The 18,760-nt window shown below is 38.2% G+C and overlaps 1 protein-coding gene and 1 non-coding gene across 2 annotated transcripts in view; both read right to left on the bottom strand.

Moving 5' to 3' along the window:
• The window catches only part of LOC142436276 (thyrotropin-releasing hormone-degrading ectoenzyme-like), a 333,189-nt gene that overhangs the window by 109,566 nt on the left and 204,863 nt on the right, over positions 1-18,760 (bottom strand). The gene's annotated exons all lie outside the window — the stretch shown is intronic.
• On the bottom strand, positions 14,993-15,157 carry LOC142436277 (U1 spliceosomal RNA). The gene has a single exon (XR_012781850.1). It is a non-coding gene; the product is annotated as a U1 spliceosomal RNA (small nuclear RNA).

Below are 18,760 nucleotides of genomic sequence, written 5' to 3'. Positions count from 1 at the left end.
TCTCCTCCTTCATGGATCTATCTTAACATTATTATGTGAAGTTTCATACTACAGTCACCTTTATAAATATATAGAAAATGTATATAATGTATTTTGTCATTGATAGATACCATTTAGTTGACCCCTGGCTCATAGAAATTTCACGTTTAGGTTTTTTTTTTCCCCCTGTTAATCTTTACAATGCTGTATTGCCAGATCTTTCTTCCTGTGTTCATTGAGTGGGATCAAAGCCCCAACCTTTAAGTTAGCAGCTGATTACAAATGGTTTGTACCAGTCTCACTCACTGATTCTTAATGGCTCTCCAGGACAGAGGAGAACTGCTTCTGTGGGGTTCAATACTGTAACTGTTTATGGGATAAGAGGCCTCATCTTCCCCCCGTGCAGCAGCTGGGAGTTTCAAGCTGCTGACCTTGTGGTATGCACTTCAACATGTAACTACTATGTCAGCAGAGCTCTTTTATCATGTATATTCATTCACTCACTGCCATTGAGTGGATTCCCACTCAGTGACCCTATAGGACAGGTTAGAAATGCCTGTGAGCTTCTGAGACCTTAACTCTTTCTAAGATTAGAGAAGCTGGTGGTTTTGAACTGCTGACCTTTTAGATCACAGCCCAACTCATAACCACTATTCCCACAGGGTTACTGATAATTTACATTATAAAATTTTAATATAAACATCTGGGATATTGCCCTCTTATCCAAGAGAGCATCAGAAATTCATGGTAAAATAGAATTAAAAGCTATAGTTGCCCATGGAATTGTTGAATCTTCCTTATATATAAATATAAACTCTCTCTCTATATATATATATATACATACATACATACATATTCCTCCATGTATCTTCTAACTCATCAATGTAAACAATATGTAAACAATATGCAATACAATATAATCTCCACATTATGTATTTAAAAGTAATCCAAGTATAAGGAAGATAAAAGAAGAATTGATACACCATATAATTAGGTAAAATCAGGTGCCATGGCTATTATTTGGGTTGGCTTATACTTGAGTAAATACAGTATTTGAATTACAGTGCTGGTGAACAGTACTGAAAATACCACTTATTGCCAAAAGAATAGAAAACTCTGTCTTGGACAAAGCGTGGTCAGAATGCTACTTAGAAGCGATGATGGAAAGACTGGCTCATATACTTTAGGTGTGTTATCAGGAGATGTGAGTCCCTGGAAATGAACATCAGGATTGGTAAAGCAGAAGGTCAGTGTACAAGAGGGGGACCTGCAACCAGCTTGATTGATACAGTGGCTATAACAATGGGCTCGACACAGTAACAATTGTGAAGATGGTGCAGAAATGGATAGTGTTTTGTTCTGTTGTACTTAGGGAAAGAGCATTCCAGACAAATAGTAGAATATCGATGCATTTGGAAAGTTAGAATTTAGAAGAGAGATAGGAGCTAACAGCCAGAAGGAGCAAGTATAAATGGAAAAGATTCACACAAACACACAAAGTAGGAAGAGCAAGTCTGGGACATTTCAAGATTTACTGAGTAAAGTCAGGGAATTAAAACACAAACACTTGTTATCAAGTCGATTTTTACTCAGAGTGACCCTGTAGGATGGAGCATAACTGCCCCGTGGTTTTCTATCTCTAAATGTGTGTGAGAGTAGAAACTGCAGCTTTCTCAAAGGAAGTAGCTGCTGGTCTCCAATGGCTGTCCTTGTGGTTTGTGGACTAGTGTGTAGCCCACTGCACCACCAGGGCTCCCTGGGAGAAGCCACCAAAAGAAATGAAGGAGAAATGGACAGTGAAATTGTTAACAACAACAGTTGAAATCAAGTTTGTTTCAAGAGGAGATGGATCCTGACTCTAGAATGTACTGGGAAAGAAAGTCAACCAAGGTGAACTGAAGCTATATTTTGATATAACAAGAGCGATATGACCAAACAGTAAGACTGAAGACAGAACCAGAGTATTGATTTTTGTCATAAAACTTCTAAATTTTTTATTAGGATTATATTAGCTCCATAGATAGATTTTTGGGGAAAATTGACATCTATATACATTAAAAAATAATTTTCAAGTAAAAAATGTTTTTGGCTTCCCTTACAAATTTTTTCTTTTAAAAATTTTTTATCTAGCTATAATTAACACACTCTATATTTCAATAGTTCGATCATATTAGTAAAGCCTTAATATTAAGAAGTCTTAAAGGGATGGGCTTTCAAACATACAGAGGTTTCCCTCGTTAACCTATTTGGCTGCTAACTTCAAGGTCACAAGTTCAAATCTACCATATGCTTTGCAGAATAAAGATGAGGCTGTAACCTCCAGGAAAGATTTACAGTCTCAGAAATCCCAGGGAGGAAATTTACTTTGTACTATACAGTTGCTGGTCTGAAGCAACTCAATGGCAGTTGATTTAGTATTTTGGTTAAGAGAATGGTAAAAGAATTGGAATTTTTAATAATGATGCAAAGATATAAAAGAGTTGAGATTAAAGGAGTCAAGGGAATATTAATATTTAAATATTAATGCATGTTTGTAAGACTTAATGTGTCAAGCAGGAAATCTGATGATTTGATAGAGTATGGCTTTGCATGAGAAATATCCTTGAATGTACAAGAAAGAAAGTTACAGCATCCACTGGAGTGTTTGGCCTAGATAGAAGAAGATATTCTTCATTTTCATAAAAAAAGAAAAGAAAGCAGAGTTTATGGAATGTGCAGGTGGAATTATAGGTTTGATATGAAAGAATTTCGACATATTTGTTGTTTATATAATTTAGTGAAATAAGAAGAATATCAATAATTCAGAGAGACTTGTAAGATGCGATACTTTAAAGAACAGAAAAAATAGGTCTTGAGAAAATGTAAATTGACTTGGAATATGTGTATATATACCTTATAATCCAGCAATTCCATCATGAGAAAAATGCAAGTAAAAGGACACATATAAAAAGATATAATTGCAATACTGTTTCTAATTTCCAGTTTTTAATTTCAGTACCTCATAAAAGATGAAAGTTTCAAACAAATTTAGACCAATATTATAAACTAGTAAACATGAATGACAGAAAATATGGATGAGATAAATTTGCAGTCTCCTCACTGGTTAAGGAAGGAGCTCTGGTGGAGCGTTGGGTAAGCATTGAGATGCTAACTAAAAGGTGGTGATTCAAATCCACCAGTCACTATACTCAACAAAGATGAGGCTATCCTCTCTCATAAAGATTTATAGCCCTTGGTACAGATAAGACTGGAAGCACAGGGAATCCAGGACAGTAAAACCCCCCAGGACAGATGATGAGAGTAGCCATACCAGTGGGGTAAGAGGGAAGGTCGGGGAGAAAGGGGGAACCGTTCACACGATCTAAATAAAACACCTCCCTGGGGGACGGAAAACAGAAAAGTGGGTGAAGGAAGACATCAGACAGTGTAAGACATGAAAAAAAAATTATAAATTAGCAAAGGTTCTTGAGGGAGGGAAGGCGGGAGAGGGAGAGAAAAAAAAATAAGGACAAGGGTTCAAGTAGAAAGCACATGTTTAGAGGAGGATGATGATAACAAATGTACAAATGTGCTTGACACATGGATGGATAGGTCGATGGATTGTGATGAGTTGTCCAAGACCCCAATAAAATGATATTTTAAAAAAATTATAGCCTTCAAAACCATCCATAGGATCACTATGCATTGGAATCTCTTAGATGACAGTAGGCTTAATGTTTAAGAAGCCCTAGTATTGCGATGTTTAAGCATTTGGCTGCTATACCAAAGGTCGTAAATTCAAACTCACACAGTCTCTTGGGTGAAAGATCTAGCAATCAGCTTTGTTAAGATCACAGCCAAGAAAACCCAATTGGGTGAGTGTAGGGTCCTGCAGGGTCGCTATGGGAGGGATTCTACTCTAGAGCACAAAACAACCACATTAGAAGGGTTATCTCAGGGATGGGGGTGGGATCAGGGAGAGGATTAGGAGATTCAATTGTTTTATTTACTCAGTTCTACATTTCTTCAATTCTGTTTCATTTACTCAGTTCTATATATATTCGTTTCTGTTTTATTTCTTTCAATAAAAGTCTAAGAAGCTATAGTGGAATCTTTAAAAGCTGGAACTCAACAGACCTGCTTTGTGTTTTACAACCCAGCATGTTTTCCACTTTTGACAGAGAGCAGTCTTCCTACGACCCGATTGCTCTGTTCGTGGGAACAGTACAGGTTTCCTTCTCTCACAGACTTCTTTTATGCACAAGTTCCAGTGTTTGCATGTTTTACTATATTTTTAACAAAAGGCTGATATTTTTTTGAGTCTAGAGCTTGAGATTATGCCTGATATTCCCTTTAGGATTAAAATATTTATTAATTAATGCTTTATTTTTAAAGTAATATGTGTCCTGCTAAACTAGAACATCTGAGATTAATTTCAGTTTAGTCTTCTATGTTTTATCTCAATTTTTTCCGGTGGAATATCCCTGTTTCATAACATACATGGAGAGCTTTCTGAGTTTTTATTTTTGTTATGGGATTTTTCTGAGTTTTTTTATTCTTTAAAATAAATGGATTTAGTAGATATACTAGAGAATCAATAGAAAGATGGGTTAAATTGCATTTGCCAGATATTTGGAGTAATCCTTTAAAACATTAAAATCTTACAATTAAAAATTTTATTTTAAAATTAATAAATGTTGTTAGTTGGCACTGAGTTGACTCTGACTCGTAACAACCTACAGAAAACAAAGTGAAACACTCCCGGGCCTGTAGTGCCCTCACAGTTCCCAGGCAGGCTCCACTGGGCCCGCCACCGTGTCCGCAAGATCCTTGAGGATCTTCCTCTCCCACTAACCTCCCACTTTGCCAAACGTGATGTCCTTTCATAGGGCCTGGTTCCTCCTGACCACATATCTGAAGCCTGTGGACATACTTTTCCTGCCTTTGCGTCTAATGAGCATCCGGGACATATTCCCCAAGGTATAAAGGATATTAGCAAAGCATTAATTCACAAAAAGTATTATATATGTTTATGAAAATGAATACTATATATACATATATCTAAATTTCTAAACCAAATGGAGAAATCTCAATTACAATTTTAAATAAGTGAAACTACTTTGTCTTAAAGATTCAATACACAAGTTTTCTTAAAAAGTATATATTATTTCATCCTAAATTCGTTTTATATTTCAAGTCAGACAGGATATAAAATAACCGCATAAAGATGCCGGCACCAGTTGTGTTTTGGAAGATCAGCCCACCATCGGCATCCTGGTCACTCACTGTTGGACGATTGCTCCTTGTCAGCACTAGGACTAGATGTTCACAGCTGGAATTCCATACGAAATTTAGCGTATTAAGAAAAAGCGCGGCATGAATTAATGCTAGTGAACAAGGCCTGTCGAACATGCTATATAAACAAGGCTTTTAAATGACACTTGCACAATATTGTGCTAGCAAATGTCACAAATTAACAGGATCGTTACAAATTATACACATTTGTAATGAACAGAATCATTACAAATTAGATTTTAAGTACATTTTGAATGTAAAACAATTCCCTAATTTCTCCCTTATCTCAAAGCTGGCGCAAGGTTTGTGTTTTTTTAAGATTCATTACTGGATTTAGTTGAAAAGTAATAACTTATATGGCTTATTTTTCAAAAAACAGAATATTGTGAATATCATGCAATTTTAGTGTCAGATGGATATTTTTCCTAAAATATAGAGTACAGAACTAATCCTAAATAAAGTACCAATTTTATTGAGTTGCAATTTCTTTTGATAATTGAAATAGTTACCTTTTCACCTAGCTATCAAAATCCAAATTAACCAAATATCTGTACAATTATTTATAAACTAGTTTAAAATTCAAGATTTAGTTACACGGTTAAACTCATGCTGCCATGGTTCCTTTATAGTCATTTGTTTTCTTTTAAAATACAACTTGTATTTTATTTTACCATGTATATCAAGATGTATATAAATGACATCTGTAACACATTAGTTCCTTCTTTGGTTAAATTTGACTTATTGAAAGAAGAAAGATGATGGCTGTTTGACATGAAAAAGAATGATTGCATCTGCTTCTTCTCTGAGATTCCATTCTCATTATTTTCTGAGAGCATCTAAGAGAGCCATCCCCAGCCTGCTGATAGGTCCTTCTTCCTCTGAAAGCTCTTCCGGAAACAGATTCTACATCTTCCCTTATCTTTATCGCGAGACAACTTCTCCGTGCCTGAAATTGTCCAATTTCCACACATCAAAGTGTTAACGTTATAGGGGAAGACACTTGTATAACATTTCTAAGAAATCTTTCCTGAGTTAAGTCCAAATTAAATTATTCTCTCCTTTCTCCAATAGCACTTGTTTTAAAATGTGGTTCAGTAAATAGCACAGTCTGTCTAATTTTAAGAATTTATAAAGAACCATATCGGGTGCCCTACTAGAATATGAATCAGGTTCTGAAAACCCAGCATTTCTCTATCATGGTTGTTGTTGTTGTTAGGTGCCTGTGAGTCAGTTCCAACCCACAGCGACCTTACGCACAAAGGAAACACTCCCCAGGCCTGTGTCACCGTCACAATGATCATGTTGAGCCCAGTGCTGCGACCCCTGTCAAGCCATCTCACTTAGGCCCTTCCACTCTTTTTGCTGACCCTCTAACTTACCAAGTGAGATGTCCTTTATTAGGGATTGTCCTCCTGATAATAGTCAAAAATAGATGAGACATCATTTTGTCACCCTAACTTCTTCTACCCAGTAAGCCGGCTGGACTTCTCCCAGAACTTTCTGTGTGTTCTTTGGGCCCTCACGCAAGGTCCTTCAGACACTCTCTCCACCCCTTAATCCACATGCAGCAATTACACCGTCATCTTTCTCATTCGTGCTCCAATTTTCATACGCATGTGGGGCAACTGAACATGTCCTGTCTTGAGTCAGACGCCTCCTAATCCTCATGATGACAATTTTTGCTCTTTAACAATATGAAAAGCTTTCACGCACCCGATTTGCCCGGAAAAATATGTTGCTTACTTTCTTGACTGCCGCTTCTTAGGACTGCTGCTTTTGGACCCAAGTTGAAAATAAAAATCCTTGTAAGCTGAAATAAAAATGAAAAAACCCTAACCAGTGGCTGTTGAGTCAATTCTGACTGTGGCAACCCACACGTGCAGAACGGAACTGCTCCAGGGGGTTAAGGTTCTGGGCTTCTGAAAGGAAAACACCAGGGCGGCAGGGTAGATGGGGTAAGGTTTACCAATGACTTTCTCTCCGGACAACGCCGATGCCCTTGAGGAAGGAACAAGTATGCTGTCTATGACGAAATAAATACTCGGCGCAGCTCCCTGACCGTTCGCCATCCGTGTAGTGTTCTGTTTTCTGACACCTTCTCCCAAGAAGCATCTGTGATCACTGCATGTTCTCATGGATCCTCTGTAAATAGCACTCGTTGGAGAACCCAAGGATTCTAGGTAGCTGCCACCATCTTCGGAGCTGACATCACCGCCCTGAACTTACCTTGCCTGAAAGACCTCTTGCAGAGACATTATTTTATTGAATCTTGTTCTCGGAAATGTATTCATAAATCCAAGTGTGATGGGCAGGGATTATGTGAACCTTCCCAGTTGTGATGCCTTTTCTTTCATTTGGGGGCAGGTTTAATGGTAACAACAAACAACAACAACCGGGCTATTTTTCTTTGTGAATCTCTCTCTCTCTCTCTCTCTCTCTCTCTCTCTCTCTCTCTCTCTCTCTCTCTCTCTCTCTCTCTCTCTCTCTCTCTCTCCTCTTTTCATTTCTGAGATACAGAATTCGTGACTGAAAAATTCTCACTTACTCACAACAATTTAAAAATGTCATCTCACTACTTTCTGTCCTCAGTGGTTTCAAGGTCACTTGTATGTAAAGTGTCACTTCTTCGTTACTGCTCTCAGTGTTACCTCATTTTTCTTTAAACTGTATCAATCAATGTATCTCAGAGTGGAGCCTTATGTATTTAACTTTCTTGAAGTTCCTTGAACTCCTTATAGGGGAAAAGCATGTCTTTATTGATTTTGGAATAGTTCTTTCATTAAATTTTTCCAAATAATCTTTCTCCTTCTCTCTGTTTTCTCCTAAGCTTTCCCAATATGCATATACCGCTATGCTTGATGATTTGCGATATGTCTTTTAGGTTCATTCATTTTATATCATCATTTTTTCCCTGCTCTTCAGAATAGATATTGCAAATGGACTGATCTTTAAGCTGGTGGGTTTTCCCCATTTGCCTGCTTAAATTTGCTATTAAAATCCTCTTGTGAATTTTTCATTTCTGTTATGCTTTGCTGCTCCAAAATTTGTTTTGTTCCTATTTATAGTTTCTTTTAATTGAATTTTTATTTATTTGTTAACACACCAAACTAATGGTTTCATTTGCTCATGTGGTCCTTTAGCTTTTGATTTATAACAGTGAATTAAAGTCTTTGGTAATTCTAATGTATAAGCTCCTTAGGAACAAATACTATTAATTTATTCTGTGTATGACTACCACAAAAGAAGTCCTGGTGACGTAATGAGTTACAGTGGCACTGGGCTGCTCACCTCAGGTCAGCAGTCTGAAACTACCAGCCATTTCACACGATGAGGCTTTCTCCTCTATAAAAACTTATAGCCTCCAGTCTGGGGTCTTAAAGGCTTGAAGGTGAACAAGCGGCCATCTAGCTCAGAAGCAAATAAGCCCACATGGAAGAAGCACACCGGCCAGTGCGATCACGAGGTGCCAAAGGGACCAGGTATAAGGCATCATGCAAAAACAAAAAAAAAAGATATAAGTGTGTGTATGTATGTGTATATGTATATATGTATATATATATATCATATTAAATGAAGGGGGAAGTGCAGAGTGGAGACCCAAGGCCCAAGTGCCGACCAATGGAGATCCCCTCATAGAGGGGTTTAGGAGAGGAGATGGGTTAATTAGGGTGTGAGGTAGTATCGATGAAGAACACAGCTTTCCCCCAGATCCTGGATGCTTCCTCCCCCCAACTACCATGATCCGAATTCTACCTTTCAGGGCTGGATAGGACAGAGGCTGTACACTGGTGCATGAGGGTTGGAGGTACAGGGAATCCAGGGTGGATGATACCTTCAGGACCAAGGGTGTGAGGGACGATGCTGGGAGAGTGGAGGGTGAGTGGGTTGGAAAGGGGGAACTGATTACAAGGATCCACATGTGACCTCTTCCCTGGGAGAGGGACAGCAGAGAAGGGGGGAAGGGAGACTCCGGATAGGGCAAGATATGACAAAATAACGATGTATAAATTACCAAGGGCATATGAGGGAGGGGGGACTGGGGAGGGAGGGGGAAAAAAAAGGACCTGATGCAAGGGGCTTAAGTGGAGAGCAAATGCCTTGAGAATGATTGGGGCAGGGAATGTATGGATGTGCTTTATACAATTGATGTATGTATATGTATGGATTGTGGTAAGAGTTGTATGAGTCCCTAATAATATGTAAAAGAAGAAAAGAGAAAAAATGATTAGGGCAAAGACTGTACAGATGTGCTTTATACAATTGATGTATGTATATGTATGAACTGTGAAAAGAATTGTATAAGCCCCAATAAATTGTTAAAATAAAAAAAAAAATAAAACTTATAGTCTCAGAACTCAAAGGGCCAAGTCTACTCTGTAGGATAGGGTCTCTATGAGTTGGAATTCACACAATGACACTAAGAGATAACTCACATTTCCTTGTCTTTTTGCATGCTTCAGAGTATTCTTGCTTAAAACACGGCATTTTGAATACTATTCATTGAAAACTAGAATTCCATGAAAATAAGGTCTATTTCTACAAAAAGAGGGATCAGAGTACCACGCAGGGAATGTGAGCTACTGAATTCAACAATAGTTGAACCAGGGAGTGTTGGAGAAGGGTGTGTCAAGGTCAAACAAAATGTCACAAAACATCCCTTTCATTTTTAAGTTGCTATTTTTTGTTAATTCCATGTTGTCTTAATTGCTGTAAACCTTTGTTTCTCAAAGTTATGACAAAGTTGAATCTGATCGTTTGAATGTCGTGTGTTCTATTTCTGTGTAAGGCCAGGCTCCTGTGTTTTCCAACCCCAGTCTTGAATTTCTGTTTGAACTGTTTATACTGTTATCAACAGGAAATGTAGAAAGTACAGTCATCCCAACCAAAAACATGTCCGTTTCAAGCTTAGTAACCAGGACAAAAGAAGCCTTGAAATAGTTTTAAAATAGCTAGAGTCTTGCTCTCATATTTCTAAAACTTCTACCAACATTTGAAAAGCAGTAAGCAATTGTTATTATTATTCAATAGGATTTTAGAATAATTTATTTGAATATATATAAATAAATTCAGAAGTTAAAAAGTAATAATATGCATGACATTTTTGCTCAAGAATATACTGAGATTCAAGTGTGCAAACCACATTGAAATGACTAGAAATACTATGTTTTTGAATATTGAAAGGAAAATTATACACATAAATATGTTGAAGAAGCATCATAGACAATCCAAACAGGGAGGTAAGTTTGTTTGTTTGTTTTTATGTGAACATTTTCCCTTACATAACAAGAAGCCAGAAAACTGTGATAGTCTTAAACTTAAGGAAAGTGGGATATAATGAATATGTGGTTGGTGGAACTCAGAGTCTATTGAGAATTAAAGAGAAACTGCCTTGAAAGGGCAAAAAAATAACATGGCTAAAACACTGATTCTTGAAAATGAGAAAATATCCCTTAACCATGACAACATTATGAGTTGGAGATTTTCACCAAATATATACTGTTCTTCAAAAGGTAAATTGAATAAAACTATATTCTCCTTTTGTATCCAAGATCTCAACTTTAATCTGCCTGGATGTAAGAGTATGTTCACCACTAAACCTGCAAACATCAAATTGCTTTATGTAAATTCTTGCTGTACCCATTTCCAAACTAACAGATTTTCCCCCAATTCTTCATTCAACCAAACACCCAATTTCCTACCAATATAGTTGTTGTCCTGAAATCCTTTTTCATCATAACTGATACAGATTTGTTTTAGGAACAAAAGGTTGCTGTGAGGTCCCATCAAGCCGGTCGGACTAATCGGCACATTGGTACAACAGAAAGACACGTCGCCCAACCAGCATGATCATCACGATTGTTAGGTTTCAACCCATTGTTACAGTCACCGTGTCAACCAGTCTCGTCGAGTCTTTTTCTTTCTTTCTTTCTTTTTTGCTCTCCCTCTAGCATATCAGGAATGTTGTCCTCTTCCAGGGACTTTTCTTTCCTGATAACATGTCTAAAGCACCAAAGACGAGGTCTCACCATCCTTGCTTCTATGAGAATTCTGGCTGTACTTCTTATGAGACAGATGCGTTACTCACTTGGCAATCCATTGTACTTTCAATATTCTTCGCCAGCTCCAGAATTCAAGTGCATTCCTTATTCAAAGTCCAGCCTTCTCAGGTATATGAAGCAACTGAAAAATCATGGCTTAGGTCAGGCACAACACTTTTAAGAACTCTCATGTAACAGATGTTCCCGATGCAATCGGTTCTTTGATTTCTTGACTGCTGCTTCAATAAACATTGATTTTAGATCTAAGCAAGATAAAATTCTTAACAACTTCCATCTTTTCTCTATTTATCCTGATGTTACCTATGGGCCCAGTTGTGAGGATTTTTGTTTTCTTGACATTAAGTCAGACTCCTTTTTCTGAACAAGGCTGTAATCCTTGATCTTCATCAGTGAGCGCTTCAGTCTTCCTCACTTTCAGCAAGCAAGGTTATATCACTCACTTATCAAAGATGGTTAATAAACCTTCCACCATTCCTGATGCAACATTCTTCTTCATGTAGTCTCTCTTCTCTGATCACTTACCCAGCACACAGATTAAATAAGTACTGTGAAAGGACGTGGCCCTTTCGGGGCTTTGAACCATGAAATATTCCATTGTTCTATTCAAGCAGCTGCCTTTTTTATGACTTGGGATTAAATACATACAGCATATTATTCTACAGCTCAATCACTTCAAGTAGAATTGTACATTTGCTACCACGATCAGTTTCTCAACATTCTTCTCCTACATAGACTCCTTGACATCATCCCCCTTTCACCCCAGCACCATCCCTCTCCCTTCCTTTTGAGCCATGACTAGGTTCCGCATGAGCACAATGAAGTATTCTGCAATCTTCATTCTTATCAATCCTATCCCTGGTTGCCTATGATCCAAAAATTTGGTGCAAAGGTACTCACTCCCTAAAAATCACCAATTACTTATACAAATGCATACATACTTAGATAATAGACAAAAACTAGTGTGGCATGTCAAGATTTCATTGTATAAAGGTAAAAAAATACATCTCTAAATTTTAATAGTTATCCCAACGTATACTAAACTGAATCATTTTCTTATTTAGTTCATTATCTGATTACCTTTTAAATTATTTTACTCTATTATATCAGCCTTTAGATTCAAAAGAGTTCATATGTACAGAATTAAGTATCCAAAAATATTTTATCTCAATTTTTGAAGAAAATTCAAAATTATCAAAATATATTTTTCAAAACCAAGTATGTGCTCCTGTGACATTTTTTCTATTCCAACATTAAAATTAGTACATTATAGTACTACCAGATTCATAAGGTAATTTGTAAAAGTCGATGGCTTGCTGGTCTAATGATAAAAACCTCTTGATTGTAACAAATAGGTTGAATTTAGTACATCTATTGGAAGGTGGGTGATAAATTTGCGGAAAAACAAATAAATTCAAGGCAGGGAGATTTAAACAGCCTTTTAAGCACTCTTTCCCCGTGCACAGGAGCCTGCATGACACAGGTGGTTTGTGATTAGCCGGCAGTTCGAACCTGAAAAAATAATTCCAAATCAGAAAGGCCTGGAGATAGAATAGCCCAGAACACTCTCTGAAGATTGGCTGTCTTACACAGGGTCACCCATCAATAGCAATGTCCTTCCTATGAACTCAGGAGAGTCCTTTTTTCCATGACACCAGGATGCACACATTGTTTACTCATCCAAACAAAATGTCCCCAGGCCCCTCTTAGAGCAGAAGCTTTATTTCGCACTTGTGCTGAATATCTCACATGTGCTGACACCGCTGACAAGGACAAAGGCGTCGTATATTTTTCATTAAGCATTCATATGAGGAGATCTTCAAGGATGGGCTCACACAGGAGGTGGATGGGATTATTTACACCGATAGGACATCGCAGAGTTCAAGAACAATACTGAACACAGGCATGCACCTCAAACTTCACTGTGCTATCAAACTAAATTTGCCACCCTAGGATATCCCGGATAAGTACAATATGTAATGAAAGGGAACGCCAGCATAACTAATGCCCCAATCACTGCAATTAAGCCACAAAAGAAATGGAACAACTGAGAACCGCACATCATTTTATCACTCGTGTACATAACAGGCAAGGAAGAAGTAAAACAACTTGCCCAGGGCATGCACTTGATATTGAATAAACTTTTTAACTGTCATTGTTGGAATCACTCACACATGACATACCTGATTTCACACATGACATACCTGATTTTCTAGAAGCTAAGAGGATTATTTCACTACATGAGGGCCAAATAAGTCTACAAAAATCATAGAAACCCTTATGAAACAAACAAACCAACCAAACCTTCCACTTTCTAGGTCCATGTGCTTCTTAAGGCCGTGTTTCCTTCCTGCTCAGCACTTCTGAAGATTCCTGCACACTGCGATGCATGCCCTATCAAAAATGTAGTTTTGGTGTCCCCAAGGGATTCCAACTGTGTTTTCCTTTTCATGCTGAGTTTGGGTAATACCAAGAAATCTGAAGAGGCCAGATCGGGCATGGAAGGTTCCCAGTGAAATGACCAGAACACGGAGGGTAGGTGAGCAGAGTTGTTCCCGAAATTCCCCAGAGCAACTTTTTGGGTCGTTTTCACTTCAATGTAGTTTTGAGTTTTCTTCAGACGTCTTCGTCTTGCATTCCTGTGATCATCCTGTTCTTTCTGAGAAACTCTCCATTGCAGATCTCTTTAAATCCAACAACCGTGCACCAGAATCATCTGAGCTGAGCTCTGTGCCTTGCCCTTACCTGCTCCAGCAGATCCCCTCAGAAGTTACCTTGTGATTGGGCCTTTAAAATTTTTATTTTTTCAATAGTACCTTCATGAAACTATGGCAAGTATATACTAAGAGGATTTGTCTGTGTTCATTCACTGATCACAAAGACATGTTCAAACATGTTTTATTTAGAGTAAATCCATGTGTATATGAACCGGGACTCAAGTAGAAATGCCTTTTACTTTCCCCTTGTATTCGCAGGTTACTGGAAATGATTGCACAGATACGGTTTTCTCTAAGTTCCTTTCGTTTACTCTAACTTCGCAGAGTTCACAAAGAATCAAACACTCAGATTAAAATTTCATGAAACTACCTTCAGTTCTTCTCAAGGAAATAAATTAGCTTCTTCACTAATTTCGTTGAAAAATAGATGACTTGTTTACTTGCTTCTCCAGAGAGATGGCAATCATAACCTCAACTTGGACTCTTGTATCTGCCAAAGTGTAATGGGGAGCCGGTAACAACTCTGGGCTTGGCAACATCTGGAAGTCAGTCAGTAAAGTAAACATTCCTCACAATCACCTGTCAGAAAACATATAGACAGCTTTCATCTCAGGTTTCTCAGTGTTTTCAATGTTTATCTCTGGAGAGTTTCAAGTTCAAAAGTATCATCCAGGGAAACAAAGTAACAAGTAACAAGTCATTTAACATGACGCAAACTCATAACAATGGCAGGTTATAAACAGAAAGAAACAGTCGACACTTTTATATCAAAACAAGCAGGCATAATCTTGGCAGAACTACCACAGCAAGACAATGTGGGATTTTCACTATTTAAATTCCGTAAGTTTTTCTATATGGAGAATAAGCTAAATTGGATTAAATCTGAAGTTCCAATATATGGGTAAAGGTGAAGAAAGCCAACCTTCACAGGAAAAAGATATGCCTAAGATTTATATATATATTCACAGCGGGAGAGCGCGGATGCGTCCCCCACCACCACAAATTATGCAGTCAGGTTTCCCACATTTGGGGAAATCACAGGGGTCAGCGCATCCAGCATGCAATGTATAAGCTTTCCCCTGGAAAAGCACCTTCCTGATCACAGTATCTCTCCTGCCAACACCTAAGATTGATGAGTAAAAATGCACAGTGGCGATGAGTAAGTACTTGGCACTCCACAGGCAACACCGAGGAGCCCCGGTGGTTCTACAGGGTAAGCAGTGGACTATGAACCATAGGCTGCCCCGAGGGAACGGCCCAGGCTCTCTGCCCTCCTACAACCATAGCGCCTCAGAAACCATGTCACTGTCACCATGCACTGGAATGGACTAGATGACAGTTGGTTAGGTTTTTAATTAGTTCTGTTTTTACATTTTAACTTTAGCTTGTTTGCAACAGCAAAATTTGCCTAATTTCCCTGGATTCTTCTTATATCAACCAAAACAAGAAAAATTACTTATTTCTATGTCTAGAAGAAATAAACCACCATTAGACATGAAGTAGAAACTTTCCATTTTAGAAAACTAGAGGCAATTTGACTTTGGTGTGCTTTAAAATAGATCAATATAAATTCAAACATGAAAAATTAAATTATTATTAGGTTCTATTTTTGAGGGGGGGATAAGATGATGTTTTTTACTCATAGAAAATTATTTATATACCAGCAACATCATGACTTTAGCTATCAGCAATGTCAATGAAGAGAGGCATTAAAATGAGCTGATGAAAATATTTGATGAAAATATCAGGGCCATCCCACCATGAGACATGGCGTCTCTCACTGACCCATAGAGCTACAGGGGACAACACTGGAGACACAGGTGGGAACTGTACCCGATCTGACGCCACCACATGGTCAAAACACTAAGGGTGAGCAATGGAGCAGCAAAGGGAGCAAAGCAATGAAGGCCATGAGGAATACCAAAACTAGACTTTGGGGCCAGGGCGTGGCACCCCATCAGACTCAACCGAAATCCTCTTGAGGTCAACAAACAGACCTGGAACTATTTATAGCCTTTTCTTTTTTGTTGTTGTTGCTTTGAGTTTTGTTATCTTTTTGGTTTGGTTTTACGCTTATCACTGTTTTTCCATGTCTAGCTAAATAAGATAGGCGGGATAAATGCTCTGAAGGAGAACACAATGGAACCAACACTCCCAGGGGATATGGGAGAAGGGGAGGCCAGGGAAAGGAAGGAGGGTGTCAACAAACCCAGGGACAAGGGAACAGCAAGTGATCTAAAACCTATGGTGAGTAGGGCCTAGGTTGCCTGGTGGGGCTTGATCCAATGCAACGTATCAAGAGGAATTACTGAAAACCAAATGATGACCAAACATGAGAGTGGGATAAGAGGAAAGTAAAAGAAAAGAGAAGAAATAACTAGCAGGCAAAGGGCATTTATAGAGGTCTAAATACAGGCATTTACATATGTAAATATATTTTATATAATGACATGGAAATAGACCTATGTACATATACACGTATGTTAAGTATAAAGGGAGCAGACAGACATTGGACCTCTACTCAAGTACTCCTCTTCCTCAACCCAAGAACACTTTGTTCTAATAGCCCAGCATTCTGTGATGCTCACCTTTCCGGACAGGATTGCTGAAGACAAAATGGGTACATAAGCAAATGTGGTGAAGAAAGCTGATGGTGCCCAGCTATCAAAAGATATAGCATCTGGGGTCTTAAAGGACTGAAGATAAACAAATGACAATTAGCTGAGAAGCAACAAAGCCTATATTGAACAATCACATCAGCCTGTGTGATCATGAGGTGTTTATGGGATCAGGCATCAAGCATCAACAAAAAATTTTATCAATGTGAATGAAGGGGAGGGCAGAGTAGAGACCCAAAATCGATCTGTAGACAATTGGCCAACCCTCACAGAAGGGTCACAAGGAAGAGATGAGCCAGTCAGGGTTCAGAATAGCACTGATGAAACATACAACTTTCCTCTAGTTCTTTAATGCTTTTTCCCCCTCCCCACTATCATGACCCCAATTCTACCTTACAAATCCAGCTAGACCAGAACATGTACACTGGTACAGATAAGAGCTTGCAATACAGGGAATCCAGGACAGATAAATCCCTCAGGATCAATAATGAGAGTAGCAATATCAGGAGGGTTAGGAGAAGATGGGGGGAGAAAAAGGAAACTGATCACAATAATGGGCATATAACCCCCCCTAAGGGGACAAACAACTTAAAAGTGGGTGAAGGGAGAAAGTGGTCAGTGTAAGACTGAAAAAAAAACATTATAAATTATCAAGGCTTCATGGGGCTTTGGGTGGAAGGGAAAAAGCTGATACCAAGGCTGAAGTAGAAAGAAAAAGTTTTGAAAATGATGATGGCAACATATGTCCAAATATGCTGGATACAATGGATGGAGATAAGAGCCATAAGAGACCCCAATAAAATGATTTTTTAATGAATATATTTGGTCCTGAGACAACAAAAAATATTTGTCCTTGCAGAAGTGGATAACTTTGGAAGATTTATGTCTTAAAGTAAATAAGATTAGAATTAGGAATAAAAATGTCATAAGGGAGAAAAATATGGGCCCATCAGATTCAGCATGTTGTTGCTAGGTGCCGTAAAGTTGGTTCCCACTCATGAAGACTCTATATACAAGCGACTCAACATTGCCTGCTCCAGTGCCATCCGCAAAACTGTTTTTAAAATTGAGCTCTTTGTTTCAGCCACTGGGTGAATCCAGCTCATTGAGGGCCTTTCTGGTTTTGCCACCCTTATATTTGATAACGTTTTTGATCTCTGTAATAATAATATCTGGACATTTAGTGGCAGTTTGCTGTTGTTTCCAAGACCGTCATGTCAGGTATGTGGGTTAATGCTCTCTGTAGTTCTAAACTGCCTGTCTGGCTTGGCGAAGGATTGGTGTATTTAGGTGCCATCGAGTAAGCTCTGACTCACAGAGACCTAACGTAGAGCACAATGAAACACAGTGTAGTCCTGCACCATGCTCATAATTTATTTCATGTTTGAGTCCATTATTGCAGTCGCTGGGTAAAGCCAGGAGCTTCCTCTTTTTTTGCCAATTATAATGTACTTTTTCATACACGAGTTTCTCCTAAGAGCACATCCAAAGCATCACTTCTAAGGAGCATGTAGACTGTACTTTTCCAAAAACAAATTTGGCAGTTCATGGTACTTTCCATATTTTTTGCTAACACCACAATTGATATGCATCAATTCTTCTTTGGTTTCCCTTATTCATTGTCCAACTTTCACATGCTTATGACATGATCGAAAATACTACGGCTGAGGTCAGGCACAACTCAGTAAGAGAAAGATCTAAGGTGTCGGGGATTTCATTTTTGCTTGGATCCAAAGTCAATGCTAATAGAAGTAGCAGTCAAAAATAACATGATCCATTTCATTATGCAAATTTGCATCACAGACATATTTATAGTGTTACAGAGCAAAGATGCCACTTGGAAGATTAAAGTTGAACTGACACAAGCCATGATAGTTTCATATGCAGGTGAAAGTTGGACAAGGAATAAACAGATGTAAGAAAAACTAATGCACTGGATTATAGTATTAGTGAAGAATATTGAAGTCATCACAGACCACCAGAAGAACAAACTAATCTGTCATGGAAGAAGTATACCTAGAATGCTTCTTAGAAGAGAGGTTGGCAAGACTTTGTCTTATGTATCAAAAAACAAGATCTTTCCTGATTTAAATTATGCTTTAAACCCTTGTTCTAT

This window comes from Tenrec ecaudatus, unplaced genomic scaffold (assembly GCF_050624435.1).
Source record: "Tenrec ecaudatus isolate mTenEca1 unplaced genomic scaffold, mTenEca1.hap1 Scaffold_191, whole genome shotgun sequence".
In the NCBI taxonomy this organism is placed as follows: Eukaryota; Metazoa; Chordata; class Mammalia; order Afrosoricida; family Tenrecidae; genus Tenrec; species Tenrec ecaudatus.
Note: the sequence above shows the minus strand (reverse complement) of the source record. Positions and strands in the feature narration are given on the sequence as shown.